Raw genomic sequence first — 23,549 nt, forward strand, 5'->3', positions numbered from 1 at the left:
TTCCTCCTTGTCCACCCCCTTCCACTTCACTCCTTATTACCATCTTCCTGCTCCTGCTCTCTCATCTTCTGCCTCCCCTTCCTGCATTTCCTGGTTATTTTTTTTTATCATGTTCATAAATGTCTGTTGCATCTCAACCAGTTATCTATCATACCAAGTTATTCCTGATTTTTTTAACTTCAATATTTTCTTTATATGTGGTCTTCCATCTATTACTTAATTATGTCAGGAAAGTCTTTTGTGCGACTTGAAGAAAAGCTTTCCGATTTTAACAAATATTAATTACTGGGAAGTAAGAGAAACTTGTATCATAAAGTGCAGTTACTATGTTTTAAAATTTCTGTGAAGTCATTTTTTTCTCTCATAATTAATGATAACTTGGTCAGCATTGTATGTTGGATATTTGTAATATGATAACAATCATTTTTAACCTTTATAATAACTCTGTGAGATGGTTTTTTATCATCCCTACTTTAAAGAGGAGGAAATGGAAATTTAGGGAGGTTAAATAATCATGCCTAAGATCACACAGTTTGAAAAGTAGATGTGTGATTGAAACCAGCTCTTTCTGAGCCTAAAAATTTTATAGCATAGTGTATGACTTTCTTTTAAAATAAGTACTTTCAGTTTTCTACTCCTACAAATTTCTGAAAGTTTGAGAAGTAGCACACCAGTGATAGCTGCTCCCCAATGTAACAGCAGCCCAGACCACAGAGCACAGCAATGCCATTCCCTATGAAGAAGACAAGGCTCTGTTAATATTTACAAACCAAAGAGTAAATCTTAATTTTAGTTTATCATTCTTATCTCATTTAGTTTTTTACTTTCATAACTTTATCAAAATTTCTTTATGTGAAGACATAACAAAACAAATACATAGAAAAGTATCTTCTTCCAAATAAGTCCAGGTGATACTCTGAAGTGTTTCTGAGGCAGGTTAAGTCTTCATCTGTAATCTATACACTCTTTGATTTCAGTTAGACTGTAACAGACTTTGTCATTAGTTATAAATCACACTGGGATGGCATGAAGTTTTAGATCACACTCATAAAAACAGTTTTCATATTGTTTGGAGATGAGTTGCTTGTAGATTAACTTCTTACCTTTGTCTTGCTCTGCTTTTCAGGAACTTTATTAGATACTATGTGAAGAAGGAAAATGGCATTTAAACAAATTTCATTTAATCTACTTAAAGATCTTGTTTTTTTAAAGGAAATATGGAATACATGAAAACTATGGATAAAATTGATGTTTAGAATTATCTGTTGATTTTTTTCCCTAAAAATCCTAGCCCCATATTTGTAAGATAATTTAAAGTTATTATAGATTTTAACTGTTGTTTGTAAAATATTATACATTTTAAAAACATTTCTACACTCAGTGTTTCTTTTAACCCTTTGCTCTGAAGCAAGGATATGCATTTTATGAATGGAGAGATTAATAATAAGAGAGGGTGGGATGAAGATCCCAGACTGAAAAGCCAAATATTTTGACCAGATCAGAGTAATTTTTAAACTTGATTAGTTTATAACATATGAAAATGTAAAGAAATAAATATATAATAATGTGATAACTCATCCAAGATACTAGCAGAAATAATGAATAGCAGGTGCAAGTCATTTAAGGAAAAAAAATATGAGAGTGTTACTATTGAGAAAATGTTATGAGTTTAATTTAGTTGTTTCTGAGACTGAGAAAAGAATTTAATATGATTTTAGTGGCAGAACACCTGTAGTGAGCTTGTGGAATTAGGTGGGAGTCTAGTTGAGAACCACTGAATTATCACAAAAAAATTCTTAATCAGTATATAGGGTAATAGTAATATTTTCCTAAAGGTTTTCATAAGCTGTGTTGGTATGTCAATAAAGAGTTTATAAGGAACACAGGCCAGTTTAAATAAACTACTGAATGTTGTCTCACACTATATGGGGTAAAGTGATGACAGCATGACTATGGAGAGTTATGTAAACTATGAAACAGTCATAAAAATTTGAATGGAGTGAATTTATCAAATTGGTTTTCTTTTCCCTGAGCTCTCGTTCTTTTATTTCTTCTCTTTCTCATCTGTAATGATATACTGTAGGCTTCGGCTTCTTAATGTATCCATCCATTGCAAACTCCACCAGCCTATGGGTCCTTTCTCCTTTTGAGTCCCAGTGAGCTGTGAATTCACACTGCCAACATAATTTGTGATAAGCTATCCATATGGAAAATTAAAAAGATCCCTAGTCCCCTCATACTAAAAACAAACAAATTCCATGTGGAAGAAAGACTCAACTATGAAAAATAATACTTTAAAATACTTAGAAAATAATATATTTATTATTTTAGGATAAGACAGTTCTTTCTTCAACTAGGTATAAACAGAGAAAACCATTAAAAAAGATTAATAAATTCAACAACATTAAAACGAAAAAAGTTGTGTTAATCCAAGGATACTATAAAGGTAAGAAAGGACTGAAAATTGGTTTAGTGTATAGAACATATTAAAGATCCTATGAATCAAGAAGAGAAGTAAACTCAGCCAGTATAAACATGAGCAGGAATTAAAAGGAAAATCCAAATAGTCAATAAATGTGAAAACTTGTTGAGCCTCATTAATAATTAGAGAAATGTAAATTAAAACTAGAGTAATACACTGTTGTATACCCACCGTGTTGTTAAAAATATGTCTGAAATATACCAAATGTTGGTGTGGATATGAAGCAGCAGGAATTCTCATACACAGTTAATGGGAATGTAAATTGGTACAATAAATTGGTAAGTTGGAATTGAACCAAGAATACTCTTGCTCAACCGTTCCAGCCCTAGAAGCATATCCTATAGAAAGTCTTGCTTGTATGCCTCAGCAAATAGGTACAAGATTTTGTATTGTAGCCTTATATGTAATAGCAATACAAACAAATAGCATTATAGCAAAAACATAGAAACAAAATCTGGAAACAACTGAAAGAATTCAGAATGAGTAATTTAGGAAATAGATGTATACAGTGGAATTACCATAATAATGAAAATGAACATATCTCAGCTACTTGTATAAATCCCCAAATCATAATGTTGAATGAAGAAAGCAAGTCACAGAAAGCCACAATGAACATGATTCCAATCACACAAACTTTGATTAGGAGCAAAACTAGAATATTTCTGTGGAATCATTATCTAAGTGATCAAACTATAAGGAAAACCAAAGAGAAAGATTAAAACAGAATTGAGGGTGTTGATTTGACCTAGTAGGAAGAAGGGAGTTGGGTTCAGGGGGAAGCCTAGGGAGCCTGGTTATATAAGTGAATGATCATTAAAAATATTAAAAGTATCATTATTGACAATTATATATATTATTATTTTTCATTTCATGTGCTATACCTTCTATCCCTGTGACTTATTCATTCCTTAAGTGGGAGCCTGTATTTCCCACTCCCCTTCAGCTATTTGTCCCTTTCCTTCCCTTCCCTCTGGCAACTGTCAGTTCTCTGTATTTATAGATCAATTTCTGTTTGTTTAGATCACACATTTAAGTGAAATCATATTGTATTTGTCTTTCTATGACTTATTTTACTCAATTAAAATAGTACCTCTAATTTCACACATATTGTCACAAATGGCAAATTCTTTTTCTTGTTTATGGCTGAATAATATTCCATCGCATATATAAGCCACATTTTCTTTATCCATTCACCTATCTATGGATATTTGGGTTGTTTTCATATCTTGGTTATCGTAAACAATGCTGTAATAAACATAGGAATGCATGTATATTTTTGAATTAGTGTTTTCATTTTCTTTGGTTTAAGTACCCAGTAGTGGAATTACTGGATTCTGTGGTAGTTTGGTCTTTCATTTTTTTGAGGAAACTCCATACCTTCTTCTACAGAGGCTGCACCAGTTTGCATTCCCACCAACAGTGCACATGGGTTCCTTTTTCTCTTGCCAGCACTGGTTATTTCTTGTTTTTCTGACTTTGGCTATCCTCACAGGTAGAAGGCAATGCCTCATTGTGGTTTTGATTTGAATTTCTCTGATGATGAGTGATGTTGAGCAACTCTTCATGTGTGTTTTAGCCATCTGCACATCTTCTTTGGAAAAAATGTTGATTCAGGTCCTCTGCCCATTTTTTAATCTGATTGTTTGGGGTATGTGTGTCTATATGTATGTATATTAGCATTAAGTTGTTCAAGTTCTGTTTTTTTTTTTTTACAAGTTCTTTATATGTTTTGAATATTAACCCATTATCAGGTATATTGTTTGCAAATATCTTCTCCCATTCAGTAGGTTGCCTTCTTGTTTTGTTTGTTTCTTTCACTGAGCAAAAGCTTTTTATTTTGGAATAGTCCCAGTGGTTTATTTTTGCTTTTGTCTACCTTGCCTGAGGAGACATATCACTGACAGGACTTTGAATCCCCCTCTCAGGTTTCTTTTTTCCTATAAGTATTACTGGAATTCCTCAGGGGTTCCCACATTTGTTTACACACAGAACAGGCTGCCTCTAAGTCAACACTCTGGCGTTCTCCATGGCTGCCTTTTCTAAATCAAGGCTCCAGTACCACCACCATATTCACAGTCCTCCCGCTGCCTGCTGACGTAGGCTCCCTCAGTTGGGAGGTGATGCTACTATGTATCATTGTGTTCTAGATATTTTTGCCACCACTGTTGATAAAGGAGATCCATCCCCAGCTACTGGTATGTTTTCCTCTCCAGACTGATTGCTTGTTTTAGACACACCAATCCACTTTAATGCTTGCACCGTCACTGTGTACTACACTCTTCTGCAAATTGAGAAGAGGAATAGCTGCTTTCCTGTTCTTAATTATTAATTGCTCTTGTTCTGAGGACCTACAGCATTTTCACATAGGCCCTAAGCTGTTACAGGTCTTAAGGAATCATGTTTTCTGGTTTACTTCTATTCTTGTGGTATACACATGCCACTGGGGTAGATGGATTACTGAGGGTTGCATTCACAGGGATCAAGTTATAACCAGAAGCATTATTCTCCTCTGAATCTTTGGTCTTATTGCCAAGTCTAACTCACCACCTCATTCTTTCCCTACCAACACATTCTCAGAGGTCCCAAAAATTTCCTTTAAGAATTCTGCAGTTCTGTTGTAGCTTCAGCCCTGAGAGCAGTTGATCAATCAATCAGTTATTCTCCATCTCTTCCTCTCCCCACTCTCCTTCTCTCTCTCATACACAGATATACTACAGCTCTAGATTCTCAGACATTCAGATAGGCTTACATATAACAGGACTCTTACTGTGGATTAGGTTTGCATTATTTCTGAGGTGGTTCTTGAAGCCCCAGACAAATCTGTGGTTTACTCTATAGCTGGAGAGAATTGGTGGCCCTAACATATGTATAGCCACTTGTGTCAGCATCCAAATTCTGGATCTTAATAAGAACTATAAGAAAGAAGCAGCAAGGAAAAGTATACTGTATACATTATTGCATTTAAATTTCATTAAAATGAATGAGGTAGTTTTTATCTCCATTGTATGGATGATTAAATGGTGACCTTGATTATATAAATAACCAAAATACAAGTAGATGATGAAAAGTGGAGTTCTGTTGCAAAATAGGGTCACCTAACTTGAAAGCCTATGCTCTTAATCACTAAATTAGATGCAGTGTTTCTTAACACAAATAAACTTCACTACCTTTTTTATAATGTGATTTCAGAAACTTTTAGCAGCTTTTTATTCTGAATATATCACCGAACTGTTTGTTAATTTTTTTTCTGTAAGAATATAATAATTTATTTGAAAATGATGGCTTTGTGATATCATTAATTTTAATGGGAAATGTATAATTTGATGATACTCTGTTGAATTTGGTGATACTATATACTTAAGAATCCATCCTCTAAAAATTGGATATCCTGTCTACTAAACTGGAATCCTTAGAGGCTATAGTTATTTCCCTGACCAGTAAAGTCTCTTTAGTTAGCATTTGATTACTTTGTCATTAAGAAGAGCGTTAAGATTTCATGAAATATTATGATTCAGTGTAATATTTTAATACCTTCTCCCCCTGAATTGTACATGGTAAATGCTTCTGGATAATAACTAGTTTTATTTTTAAGCTTAGATTATTTTGTAGAATAATTTGGGAAAGAATGAGAGTGTTCAAAATTCAACGAGAAGAAACATGAATCTTTATTGTCACATTGTAATAGAAAAATGAAATCACATTACTGTTTATCCACAGTAGAAAAGATAAATAAGTATATACATAAATAGCTGAATAGTTATATAGTTAAATGAATGCATTTAAATAAATTCGAGCTGTGTTTATCAACATGGATTAATCGTTAAAACATTGAACACAGCAAGTAAGTTAGTGATGGATACATGAGTTTATAATATTTATAGATGTGTAGGGGCATCTGGGTGGCTCAGTCAGTTAAGTGTCCAGCTCTTGATTTTGGCTCAAATCATGATCTCAGGATCATGAAATAGAGCCTTGCACTAGGCTTTGTACTCAGTGTGGAGTCTTCTGGAGATTTTCTCTGTCCCTCTCCCCCTACCCTGGTCACGTTCACACTCACACACATACTCTCTCTCTCTCTCTCTCTCTCAAATATATAAATAAAATGTTAAAAAGAAAATGTGTAAACATTCTACAAAATGGTATAAGTGATTTATGGGAACACACACATCAAAATATGACTGACAATGATAAAGAGCACAATCAAGGTAGTGATTATCTGTAAAAGGAGGAGGAGGGTGTATGAGATTGGGATTGATGCACAGGAGTTGTATCTGTAATGTATCCTTCCTTAATTGTGATGATATCTTTGTGGTGCTAATTATAAGATCTCTATCCTTTTGGCATTACTAAAAAGCCTGAGCAAAAAAAATTTTGACATTGGGATAGCATGTAAAAATCAATATGCTCCTCAAATAAATAACTTCATTTTCTTATTTTGTAAAAAAATAATAATAATAAAAAGCTGAAAGAAGGAAGACAAAAAATTCTTTCTTTTTTAAACATTTTATTTATTTGTTCATGAGAAATATAGAGGGAGAAGCAGAGGCATAGACAGAGGGAGTAGCAGGCTCCCTGCAGGGAGCCTGATGCTGGACTTGATCCCAGGACCCTGGGATCACAACCAGAGCCAAAGGCAGACGCTCAACCACTGAGCCACCCAGGTGCCCCTTCCCTTTCTATTACACTCCATTATGTTGCTGCACACTCACAAATGGCTTCTTAAATGTCATGTTTTCTCAGTTCCCTGAAGCCAACCTCACTGTATTATTAGCTTTTTGGAGAAGGAGAAATTCTACTGTATTTAAAAAAAAAAATATATATATATATGCATTACAATGATATTTGTGCACTTTAAGATTCTAGTATGTGTAATGCATTAATGTTACATATGTGTATGAATATAAATTGAGAAAGAATAAATGTTCTTTTCCCAAACTATTGCTGGAGCAGTTGCTACCTACTCAATAAAACTTGAATTTGCAACAAACCTTCATACTTCAGTGGAACCAGGCACATTTTTCTTAGTCTGCATTAAGTTAGGATGGGTTTATAAAAAAGTGACTTGTCAGCCACTGCACTATTTGATTGAAAACTGTCTAGGTTGCTGTATTACCAACATATGTATTTCGTTATGTGTCAGATTTTTCCTCTGTGACCTGATTACTTGAATACCCCCAAACAATCCAGCTTTTGTACGAGAACATAATGTTGTACCTGCAGTTTCAGCTGCATTTTCTTTCATTCTAAGGTGAATATTCTTTCACATATTACTATTTATCTTATAATGCATATTCATATGTTTAATGCAGTAGAATCTTTTTTTCTAAAAGAAGGCGTATAGTATATTGAAGTTGACTTCATGGAAATAAAAAAATATGATATTTAAGAAGCATTTGTGGAGTATGTGACAGGTTCAAGCATCAGTTTCAAAATAATCTCATTCTCTACTTTGATAATCTATCTGAGGGAGACTTAGTAGTTTGCTGAGAGCTGAAGAGGATAGGCTCTGACGTTAGAGAGCCTGAGCTCTGAGCCTGCCTTCACCTCCAAGGAACTATATGAACTTTTAACAAATTTGTTAACCTTCTGGCCTTTAATTTCATCATTTGTAAAATGGGATTTTTCACTTAAGAGGAGTCGCTCTGTCAGTGTGGAGAATGGCTAAACAGGAGCTGGGAAACTAGGGAAACTAGGCACAGCCCTCATGTACTCAGGCAGATGGAGACCTAATAAACTGAAGACAGAGGCAAAGGGCTGGAAGATAGGGAAACAAATTTTAAAACTTAAAAAATGTAAGTCAAACAGTTTGAGAGCCAGAGAGAAGGAATCCTGATGGGTATTTTCATGTCTGGCTTGGCCAATTGGATGGACACTGGTACAGTTGTTAAGATAGAAATATAGGAAGAGCCCACTTTAGAGGAGGGATGGCTACTTTATATTTACATCTCCACGTGTAAGTGTAGCTATATCAGACTGAGAATACTATACTCATTGTCTTTCCTGCTGCTGTTAACTCTGTAGCTGTCGCTCTGTGGCTGTCACTACTGAATACTGTTGACATATGTTCCAGGGGTTGGCTGTTCATTGGTGTGTTTTCTGCTCCTGCTGGATAGATCCTTGCTTTCCTTGAAGTGGTATACTTTCTGTTCCATCGTATCCAATATATTAGAACCAGTTCTCTCAAATAACTAACTCCATTGTCTAGGACCTGATTATGATTATTTTCCCCTTTCTTTTTACTGTCTTGGTATCCTTTGCTCTCAGAATCATCTCAGTTTATGTATTTAAAAAAAAAAAATCCAATAATGTGGAATTTCAAAGAGAATGGATTTGGGAGTCTCAGTTTCATGGAAACTATGTGGTCCATATGAAGATCTGTCCTGGGGGCACTTGGGTGGGTCAGTGGTTGAACATCTGCCTTTGGCTCAGAGCATGATCCCGGGGTTTTGGGATCCGAGTCCTACATCAGGCTCTCTGCAGGGAACCTGCTTCTCCCTCAGCCTATGTCTCTGCCTGTCTCTCTGTGTCTCTCATGAATAAATAAATAAAATATTAAAAAAAAGATGTTTGGCTTTTTTCTTAGACCAGCTCTAATCTACAGAGAATTGGAATAATCTTCATTAGGCAACCAAGAGTTCTATAACACTTAATTCAGAGCAATATTATATCCTTATCTTATGTCTTATAGTAAGAAAACCACTCAAATGTTCTTTAATAACTAATGAAGATTTGTTTCAGGTAAGTTTTGGTGTCCACATAGATCAAAGATGTGTTAGGCTTATAACGTACTATGTGATCAAGTACTAGAATCACCCTTATCAAGCATCAGAGTGTACTATATATGTTTAATTTCTCAAATTCTGGATATATGCTTTCCATATTTTAGGAATTACATTTGGATGCAAGTAACAGAAACTAGAAATAATGAAGTTCAGAAATGGGCAGTCTAGGGAGGGTATGGCCATTCCATAGACATCAGGGATCTAGTCTCTTTCTAATTTTCTGCCCCACTAACCTAGCATGTGACTTCATCTTCAAAGACACATTAGTGGCTTTTAGTAGCTATTGTTCTAGCTGTCATGTCCAATTTCGAGGCTGCAGGTGAAAGGTGGAGGTGAGAGACATCATATGAACAAATCTCCTAGTCAGGTCAGGTACTTTCTTGTAAGAAGCAATTCAAGCTGTCTCATCTCTGGTTATATCTCATGGCTAGCTTTTCATCAAATGACCACACCATGGTCATTTAGCTACATATATTGCTGCCCTGAGAAACCAGGATTGTGTTGCCATGGAATAAGGGAAGAATGGGTAATGGGTGAGGAGTAGCCTTCTTTGCCTTATATATTATACTTAAGATGGTAGAAGTATTTCATAAATAAGTAGAATAATAGACAGTGCTCTTTGGTCAAAAATTTTAGGTGCAAGTGCCCCATTCAGAAATGTCCCTGATAGAAACCTTTAATGTTTGAAAATGAAAAAAAATTATATTTTGTTATTCATAACACATTAAGTTAAAACGGATGGCTCCATGAAGAAATTTGAGTGATTATTCCCAGGAATATGTTAGACAATTGAAGAACTTAAGGGGTGAACTAAAGAAGTCTGTTTCTGGATATACAGATCTATCTAGAACCTTAGGTCTATCATAGGAAAAATATATGTTTTAAGCAAAAAAAAGACTAAGACAGTAATTTGACTAAGGTCACAAGTGAATAAACTGTGAATTATTTCAATAATTTGCAATGTTATAAAAAATTGGTTCTTGATATATTTGATTCATTCCTTGTTGTAAGCATAACTACTTGGCCCAGCCTTTAGATACTTTGATATGACTGTACCTATGCTGCTTCTAATTAATATTGATTTTGAATTAATATAAGCATGGAAAAGTTATTTTTGGTGCTTTTCCAGCTGTGTAAATATCCTTATTGCATAAACAGACTAAATTTAATCACAGAATTTACTATGCTGGCAGGATTTACAACTTCATTGTGGACCCAATGTCTTAAACATCTGTCCTTCATTTACTATATCTTAAATGTAAACTTTTATAACACAGGCCAAATTTTAAGTATTTACACAAAGACACCCTAATATAATAGTACTTGGAAGAAGAAGGAACAAAATTTCTGAGAAATGAGTTTAAAAAGTAGCACAGTTTGGGTTACTCATGAAGTCTCTCTCCCATAAAAACAAATAGGAACCTCCCAGAAATAAGAAAGCATTTTTAAAAGATCTTATTTATGTATTTATTTGAGACAGATAGTGAGAGAGAGCAAGAGTGGGGAGGAGAGGGAGAAGCAGGCTCCCCATGGGCAGGGAGCCCAATGTCGGGTTCAATGCCAGGACCCTGGGATCATGACCTGAGATGAAACCAGACACTTAACTGACTGAGCCACTGAGGCACCCCACGAAAGCATTTTTAAAAGAGCTTCTGGAAGATTAAACTGTATAATAAGATTGAAAATGTTGAAATCATTTTTTTTTTTTAAGGAAGAGAGTTGTTTTTAAAAGTGTCTTTGTCTTCTTTATGTAACATTTTCATTAAATAACTAGTTCTTACTGACAAAAATATTGTGTGGCCTTTAAGGTGGATTGGGAGGATGTACAAAATAGAGAAACAGATTTAGTAAATATGACTTTCAAAAGTTATTTTTCCCACCAGACAATGACTCTATATCTGTCCAATTTGATTATGTAAAAGTTGTAGTATTTTATTTTTATAGTTAATTCTTTAGTTTGGGCCCTGCAAGGCTAGTTCCTCGTGTATTTCCTCCAACTGATTTAATTTCAGATAAAATTATTTTTATCTGATTTTCCTTTGAGAAACTACGGATATTTGCTTCCTTGGCTGACTTACAGGTACGGGTGAGTACTAAAGGACCCACATGAATAAGCCTTACATGTGAGAGCCCACCCCATGCAGAGATGCCTCCCAGGCTAGTATTTGTGTTCTGGAAAAGGTTGACTTGCATGGGAAAACAGGTATTGAGACTGCTGTGCTTGTCGGGATTTACATATTTCTTCCCCTTATATACATTGGAGCAAACAATGTTATGAAAGATAAAGAAAATTAGTAAATTTCTGTAACAATATTATTGATACATGAGGATAAAAGAAAATTGTAAAGAAATGATGAATTAGAAAAATATTGTGTGAAGTATTTGACCTACATGGTATATAGTTGTTTCTTTTACCTGTTATTTTATTTACAAAATTAGCATTGTATTGTGCTGTTTATATATTTGCTTTAGGTATGTATGCATTATCTTTCTTGATGAGATTATAGTTTTTCTCTGGAAACTACTATTTCTCTTTTGGGATGTCCTGTAGCATCTAGAGTCATGTTAGACACTTATAAACCTAAAAGAAAGATCTTTACCTGGATTTGGGTGGCAAGTTTGATTAGTAGTGATACTTCATACAGTGTTTTGAGGATTATGAGGCTGTATCTGTGTAGAAAAAAATATAGTGATAAATTAGGTCAGGGACTCTGTTTTATATATTGCTTAGAGTGGTACTTGACAGGTTGTAAGTACTAAATAAATATTTGTTCAATGAATGAGTAAATCACTCTGCTATAGTTGAGAGATCAAGTACGATGGCAGTGTATTTTGCTATTTGCTATTCCGTTACTAAATTAACTTTAAAATCCCTTTTAATTTTAGAATCTGTGATTAGTATAAATATTTGTAAATTCAGCAAATATTGTATTGGCATCCTAATTCAAAAGCTGAACTATCTTATAATTGTAGGATCTACCCAAGAAATGTAGAGTCAAGCCTGTTAAAAATAAGTAACTTAATAAAGACAGGGTTCAATTACCATGATTTAAGAAACAATGAAAAAAAAAACTTTGATTTAATTTCAGTTTTTTAGAGTTGAAAGTTCATTAACCAGGCTGTGGAAAAAGGCTTGGGAATGATTAAATCCTGTTTTATAGAGGGTAAGGTCATACTGGACCATTTATCATTATGACATCAAAATTCTAAAATGGACTTTATGCTTCTTTAATCTCAATCTTTTATACATAAAGTAAATTCCTGGAAAATAAGTGATTAGAATTTTAGATTTTTTTTTTTTTTTTTTTTGCTACCAGGGTTAATTAATACTCAGATCGCTTGATTTCATATTGATGCCTCTTTGAAATGTTAGTATGTCCCAATGAGGTTTTCCCTGAAATACTAGTTTGGGGAAATACTCTGCCAAGAACAAATGGTTCTGTACCCCATGTAGTGTCCTCCGAAAGAGCATGAAGTGGGAGGTGAGGTGGGGGCGAGAGGATGTTGATTTGTTCTAGTGGGCTTCTTAATACTTGAGTAGGGGCAGCCAGAATAGTGGCCCTCAAATAATAGTGCAAGGACCCCTGGGAGATCTCTTAGAAACTTTTAGGACATTTTCACATACATAACTATTTTGATACATTTTAAGACATTATTTGTCGTTTCCGCTGGGCTGACTTACTTTTTTATTTGCTCTAGTGGTTCAAAAGTAATGGTAGGAAAACTGTGCTAGTACCTTAGCACCAACCAGGATAGTGGCAACAGGCGTACTAGTCACCATTGTGTTCTTCATTGTCACACACTTGAAGAAGAAAAGTGAATATTTAACTTAAAAATGCCCTTTATAAAATAGTAAAAATTACCCATTTATTAAATCTCTCAACCCTTAAGTACAAGCTTTTTTAATATTCTGTGTGAGGAAATGGAAGTGTGCTTCATCCTTCTGTTGCACACTGAAAGGCAGTGGTTTCACTCAAGGAATTGATGCTAAACCAGTTTCTTTTTAATGGACATTCATCTTTAATTGAAAAAGTGACTGACAAAATAAGACAATTTAGACAAACTATGACAATTTGGTGGATACATTTTTGAAAATGAAGTGGGCCTATTAAGGAAAATAATTGACAGTATTTGTGCTGGTGATAAAATATGAGCTTTTAAGTAAAAATTCAAATAAAAATTTAAATTTTGGAGAATTTGTAATTGCTGCCATGAGGCTTGAGAGTATCCAAATATTTAAAAGCTTTTTTGATGATATTGGCATGAATATTAGCAGATGTAACTTTTTATGTCATCATCTAAGGAAATGTGTTAATATTTGCAAATTCTGTATGAGTCCAAGAACTGATATTTATATTTTCCAAATGATTAATGCATGATGTTATACAATTATGTATGGATAAAAGATCTATTCAAAGTACAAGGTAGTAGAGTGTACTTTAGTGTAACAGAATATAAATATTTCATTGTTATGGTTCAGATTCTACTTTACAACTAAATTTTAAGATACTACCTCATATTGAGTTTTGGTGTAGTACTAACGGAGGCTAATAACCACATTATCTGAAAAGGCTAGTAAAGTATTTCCCCCTTTTTCATTTCCTCTCTGTGGGAGAGAGGATTGTCTTCACATACTTCAATCAAAACAATGTATGACAACATATTAAATCCAGAGGTAGAGTTAAGAATCTTACTATCTTGTAAGCCAGATACTTCTCACTAAATTATTTTTATTTGAAGACACATGATTACTTTTTATGAAAGCTATGCTTATGTTTATAGTGACATATAGTAGATTTATTAATATTCTTTTAAAATGAATTAATATTTTATAAGCTTCATTTTCAATTTTTAATAAGGTAAAAAAACAACAAAGCAGACAGAAAAAAAATAAATGTTCCTTAGGTCCTTAATACTTTTTGAGAAGGTAAAGGAATCCTGAGAACAAAATGTTTAATGCCACTTCTCTCAACTCTAGGTTAGAATAGGTGCCTCTCTGCCTAACTTTAGAGTGTTATCCCTTAACATATTAACATTTTCTCAATAGAATTGTTGTCATTTCATTTTTTCACTTACTGATACAGTCAACAAATAATTATTGTGTCCGTTCTGTTTAAATTAACCTAATACGCTGTTAACTAATTGCTCTTGGCCACCTTTTGGGCCTAGGACTCTACAGTCTGATTCTTTGGGAAAAGAGTTCTAGGGTCACAATTACACAGAGTGTGATCTAAAAGGAGGGGTTGTGAGGTCCAGAGAGGCCTATCCTGTTGTCCTGTTGGTACTATGGATTCCTTCTAGTGTGTGGGGCATGCAGCCAAAAAGACTAGAGCTGGTACCATTTCTTTTTTATTTATTTTTATTTATTATTATTATTATTATTTTTTTTTTTTTTTTTTGCTGGTATGTTTCAAGTACAGTCCTCAAGACAGTAATGTTGGTTTGTCCATAACTAAGGGTAATGGTGGTGTGGGCCATATAATGTTTGTGTTAGAACTTCCAGATGTGTGTCTTAAAACTGCAAATTTTTAGACTGCATCCCAGACCTAATGAATAGAGAGCAGTATGGTGCACAGGTAGGTGTTAGCGGTGTTGCCAGTCACAGGTAATTTTTTTTTAACGATTTATTTATTTATGATAGACATAGAGAGAGAGAAAGGCGGAGACACAGGAGGAGGGAGAGGCAGGCTCCATGCCGGGAGCCCGATGTGGGACTCGATCCCGGGACTCCAGGATTGCGCCCTGGGCCAAAGGCAGGCGCTAAACTGCTGAGCCACCCAGAGATTCCCCACAGGTAATGTTTTGAAGGTGTTTTGGGGGCAGACATTTGAGTTTCTGCTTAGCATCAATATTTCATTGTGGCTATTTTTAAAAAAAAAAAAACTTTCTGTAAACATTTGATCTAATTTAATTCTCTCAGCAAGTCTTGGAGGTTGATATTCCCATGTTTCAGAATATATTCTGTGAGTGCCTGAGTGGCTCAGTGGTTGAGTGCCTGCCTTGGGCCAGGTTGTGGTCCTGGGCTTCTGGGATCAAGTCCTGTGTGGGCCTCCCTGTGGGGAGCCTGCTTCTCCTTTTGCTGGTGTCTCTGCCTCTCTCTCTTTGTGTCTCATAAATAAATGAAATGAATAAATAGAAATCTAAAAAAAAGTCGCAAAAATATCAGAATGTATTCTGTAAAGCCATTGGGGAATTTGAGTCTTGAAATGGTCAGGTTTCAAAGTTTTATTCATCAGTATTTGCAAATAGTATTCTTAAAGATTAGATGTACTTATGTCTACATCAAAGGGAAAAATATTGTGGTGAAATGGATGAGCAAATATAGAAGGCTTCTATGAGGAGAAATCTTTTCTAAATTTTGAAGAAAATCCTATCTTTTCAATAAAATGAATTTATATTAAAACAAATTTTATTCTACAAGTTAAACTGGAATACTCAATGATGAAGTATAAGATAGTTATTAAAAATGCGTGTTAGTAACTTTACATGTAGCAATGTAATAATGTTTGCAGTTTAGTTTTGATAATTTGCATTTGCATGCTTTTCTCAAAAATAACTTTAGGTTTCTAGAATAATAATACTGTCTACAGAGAAGTTACAGATCAAGATGGGAATTGTATAGAAACACCTATATTGTTTTTGGAAAGTATTGTCTAAAAAGAGTGAATGGTTAAATTTAAAAGTTACTAATAATTGTTCCATAAAACCAATAATGAAGTCATTTACTCTACTCACTTAAAAAAAAAAATGTGGTCTCAGACCTGTAAAGTGCTATTTAGTAGCAGGGATGGGAGGGTGGTGCTAGTTACTGCTAACCATACAGTACTCTAGTTGTTTCCCACAGTTAGCATTAACTACCACAGATTTGTAATTTATAATGTGAAAGTATTTTAGTCACTGGGATTACCTGGATTATTGAGTATTTTGCATCTCTGTGAAATACTGAATGGCCACTTGTTCATGGAATCAGATGAACTTTTTGGGCAGCTGCCTTGGGAATTATTTCATACAACTGAAATGTCTTCCTAATGACACTGTTGTTTTCTTTTAAAAAGAAATAGCCTAGGATTCAATTTTGGCTTGCATAGACAAATCAACATAGTATGGTTAAGAAACGGGGCACGAACTGGAAGAGTTAATCTTTTAAATTCAGCTTGAGCTGTGTTTACTGATCCTTTTCTGCTTCTTGTTAATTGGCACCTCAAACTCCATACTAATTAATGGGAGAGCAAGGGGCAGGTGGCGCCGTTTTATTTTGATAATCCTTGTCAGCAATGTCTGTGTAATCTTTTTGTTTAATTATAATGAATGTGCATTTGGGGTGCATGAACTTTCAACAGTTTTTTCACTGAAAGTTCACTGGTCAAGGACAGTTTTGCAACTGTTTCAGACAGTTTGAGACACTACTACATAATACATACAAAGACAGTTTTAGTTAGCATTTTAGTTGTTAATTCACACCAATGGAAGTCACTAATAGAGGTGCTATGTGCCTCTTTAAAACTAGACAGGTATAACTCTATCCAGAGAAATTAAAAAAATCTGCGCTTCTTTTAATTGTGTTTGGAGTAAGGGTAAAAATTTTTGTTTAAATAAGGACATTTAATGTTAAGAGTACTTAATGGATGAAAATATTAGAGTAATGTTTTCTCTGGAAAGAAGAGCCTAGGCAGGAAGTCAAAATAAATGGACCTGATTTACTTAAGAATTTGCAAGTTTTAGCTGTGAAATGACTAGATAAATGATTCTGTTGGAAAGTAGGTACCTATTAGAAAATGTGTATTTTGCTCATTTCCATTTTAAAAAGACTGTTTTTACTGTTTTTGCTTTCAAGTGTAAGATGGGTTTAGGTAAAATAAATTCAGGATGGTTTTGAAATTTGGGGACAAGTCTTAAAATTGTGTTCCAAGCAACGTATTACTTATTTGGGGGAAGTGGGAGAAAAGGAGGAGGAAGAAGTCAGAAAACACCTCCTTGGCTGTTAATACCTTGAAACTTAGTGGAAAGGAAATAACACCCAATTTATACGAACTCCAATGTAAACAAACAGGAGCTATGATAGGAAATAGCACTAGGGCCAATTTATAAGACTTGGTCCATGTTCATTTTTCAGATAAAACTTCCTGTACTTACTCCTTGCCATTTTGGGCTAGACCAAAACCAAAATAAATTTTCCTCAAACAGTGTAAGGAAACATTTTAATTGGGTGATATTTTCGGAAAATCAGAAATAGTTATTTCCACTATTGGTACCTTGATAAAATTTAATATGTTATTTAAAAATGTAAATTTTTATGAACTTGGATGTTAATTATATACCTATAGTTTAATAATAATAACGTTTTGATTATAATATTTCTGTACCTAAGCAGAGAATCCTGACAATTTAAATTTACAATTAAAATGAAAACCCAAATCTGTGGTCCTCACTTAAATCTGTGGTTCTCAACCTCGAGGAAGGGGACATATAGCAATGTCCGCTGATGTATTTGATCTTTACCCTTGGGAGGAGGTGCTACTGGCATCTAAGTGAGAGGACATGAATGGATGCTGGTAAACATGCTAAAATGCACAGGGCAGTCCCATACAAAAAGAATTATTTGGCCCAAAGTGGGCCAAATATTGCTGGAAAGTGAGAAACTTGCCCTACCTATGTGATGTCTTCTGCTGGTAAAATATAATAATGGTAAATACTGATTTATTTATAATCACTGGATTGTAAAAATACTGGGAACTTCCTGAAGAAACACTAGAATTAAAGAACGATCATATGTCAGTATGTAAGTCATGGGGTATATGGGATTAACAAATATGTAACACATTTCTAATTTTATTTTGTTCTTTCCCTTTCAAATAATAAATTATTTCTATTTGAAATAATAAGAATTTGAGCAGCCTGGGTGGCTCGGCGGTTTAAGCGCCTGCCTTTGGCCCAGGGCATGATCCTGGAGTCCCGGGATTGAGTCCCACATCGGCTCCCTACATGGGCCCTGCTTCCTCTGCATGTGTCTCTGCCTCTCTGTGTGTGTGTCTATCATGAATAAATAAATAAAATCTTAAAAAAGACAAAAAAATAATAATTATTAGAATACTAAGTGATTCACTAAGTAAGAATACTAAATGATTCACTATGAGAGGGGATGGTTAATAAACTAAATGGCTAATGAAAATGTAATCATTTTGCAATACGTACATATATAAAAGTGTTATGTTGTACACCTTAAACTAATACAACATTATGTTGATTTTATCTCAGTAAAACAGAGGACAAAAGTGACTCATGGGGGAATAGTCTGAAATATCAGGAGACAGAGCAGTTACAAATTCTTTGTAGGTTTTTCTCTCAGTATTCACAATATATATTCAAAATAGAAGAAAGTGCAGTACTTACTTGACCTGAGAAGAATGCTTTGTGGGCTCTTCAGGTAATAGTTGCCATATTGCATGCTGTTGTGCTTATGAAGCCTATGACTCCCTTCATGTGGAATAGCTATTTGTTAGAAATTCTTTTTTTTTTTGTTTTGTTTTGTTTTTAGAAATTCTTGAAAAGATTTTACCTAGCAGCTAAATTCAGGCCTCAGTTCATCTAATTTGAAAAGCTTTTCCTCATCTTTTCTTCCTATGTGATTTTTGTTACCCACGATCAGTAGAAAAAAATTTCAAACCAGGCACTTATTATAAAAATAATAACTTGATTCCAAATTAAATAGTTTAAGTTTCATCTGCTCATTATTTTTATTTTATGAGATTAATACAACTAAGTGTTTGCTGAGTAGTATATACCAAATGCCCATTTTTGGTTCTGCGATTCTTCCTTTGTCTACCAAAAGTTGTTCTCAGTTCTTGTCGACTTCCTTATAGGACAGATATACTATGTAAAAATTTAAAGTTATATAATATCTTTTTAAAAAGATTTTTAAAAATTTATTCATGAGACCCACACAGAGAGAGGCAGAGACATAGGCAGAGGGAGAAGCAGGCTCCATACAGGGAGCCCGATGTGGGACTTGATCCTGGGTCTCCAGGATCACGTTCTGAGCTGAAGGCAGATATGCTTAACCACTGAGCCACCCAGGTGTCCCAAGTTATATAATATATATGACGGATATCTAAATGATGGAGCATAAAAATGTTTCTGAAACCACCACAGTACCTAAGAAATTTAGCATTAAACATTGTTAGTGCTGTTTGAATAGTGGCTGAAATAGACATGTTTGCATTTTGAATTGGTCTATTCTCAGATATTATTGGTAAAGCATGTTATTTTGAAAGAGCTTGGTGGAAAATATGTACTGAATATATCAGAAGTCAGAAAGATTTCAGTTAACATATATATCCCCCCAAAATAGCCTTCTAAATAAATGAAAAATAACTTGTTTGAAACACACTTCAGTAATTTTTTTTTCTTTTTTTAATGTCTTATTCCCTGGGAGAGAAGAAATGGGACAGGCACTGAGACCCACAGTGCTGTAAGGAACTTGCTGGATGGCAGGAGGCTTTGTCCACAGAAACATGAAGGCTCATTCAGCTCCGTCACTGCAGTATATTTTATAAGGAAATCTGTGTCTAAAAATAGATGCTGAATATAACTTCTCTTGGAGCCCAGGGCCATATGGTTGTTAAAGGGCCACTTTGTTTTATTGGAAAGAAAATATGAAAACTCCCCATTTGGAGGCAAGTCTAAGTAGTGGCTGTTAGAAAATGTCTTTTTGTGCACTGTTATTAGTAGGTAAATGTTTCAAAACAGATGTATTTTCTAAGCACATTGATTAAGAAACTACCTCAATCGGCATTTCTCATATTTTATCATGGTGTACTTCTTTTTTTTTTTTTCTGAATGATAGAAGCAATTATATATCATCATTGACCAACTTGTTTTTGTTCCTATGAATTTTGACAGATGTTTAATATTTGAAACAAAATATGAAATCGAAGAAAATTGTACTGAAGTTCCAGGTGAGCTTTGCTATTTATTCTTTAGAAAGTCACATGATGTGCCTTGTCCAGAGTTTATGTTCTATTCTGTGACAAGAAAACATATTTATTTCTGTGATGTTTATAAGCACATGTACCTACACAGTCCATTTATTTATTTTTTTAAAAAATATTTTATATTACTTATATAGAGAGAGGGAATGTGTGAGCAGGGAGAGGGAGAGAGAGTATTTCAGGCAGACTCCAGGCTGAGTGTGGAGCTTGATCTCAACACCCTGAGATGGACACTACTCTGTTAGCTGGTCATAGTCTGAGGTTATAATTGAAGAAAACGTCAAAGCTTTCTTTACTTCCACGAGCACAGTATATCTTTATAGTAAAATTGCCACTAACTTTATTCTCCTTAATGTGAGAGTATTTCCTATTTCCAACAAAAAGCCCATAGGGCTCAAAATAAATGAAACCTAACATGTTTCCAGTTTAAGCAGACACACACACACACACACACACACACACAAAATTTCCTCCGTACTCTTTCTTCTCTTTCCTCTGCTTTCTCCTAGACAGCACATGCCTGCCAGCAAAACTTCTAATATGGTAAAATGTTTTAAATTTATATGTTCTTTCCAACTCTTATGTCAGAGACTCTTGAACTTACTTCAGATCTAGAGGCAATGATGGCAAGCCTTCAACACTTACTTCTTTTAAAATGTGTTTATATGCATTTGTGTAATACATTTTCGGGTTCCCTGGCTTTGAAACATATGCCACAAATGAAACAGACCTCTCACACAAGATGTATTTTAATATATGCATGTTTATACACATGAATGAGAAGTATATTTACAACAGGTTCTAATGTAAGGACTTTCATTTTGTGCAATGTCTTACAAGGTTACAAGCTTTCACATATGATATATCGTTTATTCAGTGTGACGATATTGTGAGGCATAGGGGGATTTCCATTTTATAGCAAGAACTGATGCTAAGCAGAATTAATTGGAGTAGAGCCGGAATCTGTGATCCTTAGTTCAAGGCACTTTCCCTCAGACCATACTAAAAATTCTATTTTAAAACCCAGCAAGATGACACTTCTTATTAATAGTACTGTTGAATTCAGAATTGCTGAATCTGCCTGTAATTTCGCCCCTGAGACCAGCACTCTTAGCTACTTGAATAATCATGATTTTAGTAGCTAATATTTTCGAGTCTGTATTTGCATACTGCATATTCTTTGTGTAATTAAGGAGTAATAATTTATCTGATCTTGCTTTTGGAAAACATTGTCTCTGTTGATGAGAGATTGTTGATCTTGACAAGAAAAGATATTTCATACATTTCAGATGAAACTTTTACCTGCCGGGTGAATGTCTCAGCCTTTCACGGTTTTCCCCTGCTCTCTAGGGTCCTACTGACTATCTCCTCCTTCCCAGGTCAGATAATCCAACTTATTCATTCCATAAATATCAATTGTGCCAGATGTGTTCTAGGCATAGTTATATAAATGCTTTGGACATTGCAGGTGAACATGACAAAATACTTGCTTTCAAAGTGCTGACATTCAAAAGGAGATAGACAACAGATATATCAATTACAAAAACAAAGATTATCAAACCAGATAGAGATGAATGATCCGAAGAAAATAAAATGAGTTAGAAGAGTTGGGAATTACTTTTCTTAGAATGCTCATGGAATGGAAATCTAAATACTGGGAATAAGCAACAAGTAGAATGATCATGAAAGGAAATCAGTGGTGTGTTTGAGGGATAGACAGAAAACTAGTATTCAGGACACATTTTGGAAAAGGGGGAAAGTGCTAGGCAGTGAGGTCAAAGAAGAGCAGAGGCCAAATTATGTAGGCCACAGTAGTGAGTGTGGTTTTGTTTATAATTGAAGATTTTAATCAGGGAAGTAATAATGTGATTTATAATCACATGTGTAGTACCCATCTAGGGGATGCCACTTTGGTTGCCCATTAGAGAACTCAGTTTGCTGCAGGACATAGGAGAATCAATGAATTAAAGAGAAAACTGCTCCACAATTTTCTACAAGAAACGTAATAGCAATTTGGTCTAGAGTTTTTGCAGTGGTAGTGTGAAAGTGGTTCAATATGGGATCTATTTTAGATATAGCACTTTCAGGTCTTGTTATAATGAATTGGATGTGAGACCTGAGAGAAAAAGGAAGAAAGGCTTAATTATTTGTGAACTGAAAATATTTTTTTGTGAAGAGTGGAAATGGTTAATGACTTGTCTGACTGGCTGGCTTGCTTTCATTCATTGATTCATTTGTTCACTTTTGTGGAAATGTGAATTATTTTGATACACTCAGCATTTTGCACATGAATTGGTTCCAGAAGTTGTTTCTTCAGTCAGTTCAAATATACTTAATCAGAAGGTGAGGAGGAGGTTAATGGGATGAATTTCAGAGTGTTTTTTTTTTTTTTTTTAATTTCAAAGTGATGTTCAGAAACACTATCTTCATTTGGAATAATTTTTTGCATATCTGTTGTAGAACTGTAATCAAAGTCTCAGGTCACTGGAATGGTTTTTTAATATCTTTGTTTACCGTGGTTTATCAAGAGAAAGTAAACATGGTTCAAATATGTGCTATGAATTTGAAAGACTTAATATAGTCTTAACCTATGTTAAGATAGCAGATATAATTGTTAAACATTTGTTTAGTTTTCATTAAAACTAGCATGGATTTATGATTGCATTTCTATGTGCCTTCTATAGTCATGTATGATACACCTTAGCTCATTTTATAGAACATAACTACATATTGCATGGAGGTTAATATGTGAACCTTTTAATTCATAACACTTTTATCACATATATAATCTATTTGATTCTGTAATCTTAATCAGGAATTCAGACCTAAATTATAATATTAGGAACAGTCCTAGTATTACAGAAAGGTATAGAACACAATTGTGAAGCTATACCTTTATATAAAGTGATAAAATTAACTTAGTGTCCATACTGACTTTGTACACTTTCAGCATCATTTCTTACCATTTCTTATTCCATATTTTATATCTTATGTTCTCAGTTCTGTTATTAGTGTTTTTCATTTTCCTGGCAAAATTTTCCTTTACTGTTCATGTGATTTTTAGATAACAGTAGGAGTTTTTCCCATAATGTCTGTATTATTTTAGAGAAAAATGGTAATTATCTGGATTATTCTGAATCTTGTTTGTCTAAAATCTGGTAAAGTGTGCTATAGTTGTATATATAAAAGTGTACTTTTTAAAAAAATACAGAAGTCAGATTTTTCTTAACTAAATTTTTAGAACTGTCCATAGTCCAGGTTATTGCTTCTTTCTCTGTGGCCAATTAAAAAAGGAAG

The 23,549-nt window shown here is 34.2% G+C and overlaps 1 protein-coding gene and 1 long non-coding RNA gene across 7 annotated transcripts in view; one reads left to right on the forward strand and one right to left on the reverse strand.

The window, feature by feature from the left end:
• The window catches only part of BMPR1B (bone morphogenetic protein receptor type 1B), a 394,237-nt gene that overhangs the window by 245,695 nt on the left and 124,993 nt on the right, over positions 1-23,549 (forward strand). For 2 of the 6 annotated variants that reach the window (XM_049104973.1, XM_049104969.1), the window contains one exon: positions 20,164-20,219. The exons of the other annotated variants lie outside the window; for them this stretch is intronic. The gene's annotated coding sequence lies outside the window, so the exon portion shown is untranslated. The remainder of the gene's footprint in view (positions 1-20,163; positions 20,220-23,549) is intronic. 6 annotated transcript variants of the gene reach the window in all.
• On the reverse strand, positions 893-21,636 carry LOC112645165 (uncharacterized). The gene is made up of 3 exons (XR_003126989.3): positions 21,555-21,636; positions 11,865-11,934; positions 893-1,141 (listed from the first exon to the last, which is right to left on the reverse strand). It is a non-coding gene; the product is annotated as an uncharacterized LOC112645165 (long non-coding RNA).

Source organism: Canis lupus, chromosome 32, assembly GCF_003254725.2.
Source record: "Canis lupus dingo isolate Sandy chromosome 32, ASM325472v2, whole genome shotgun sequence".
Classification (NCBI taxonomy): domain Eukaryota; kingdom Metazoa; phylum Chordata; class Mammalia; order Carnivora; family Canidae; genus Canis; species Canis lupus.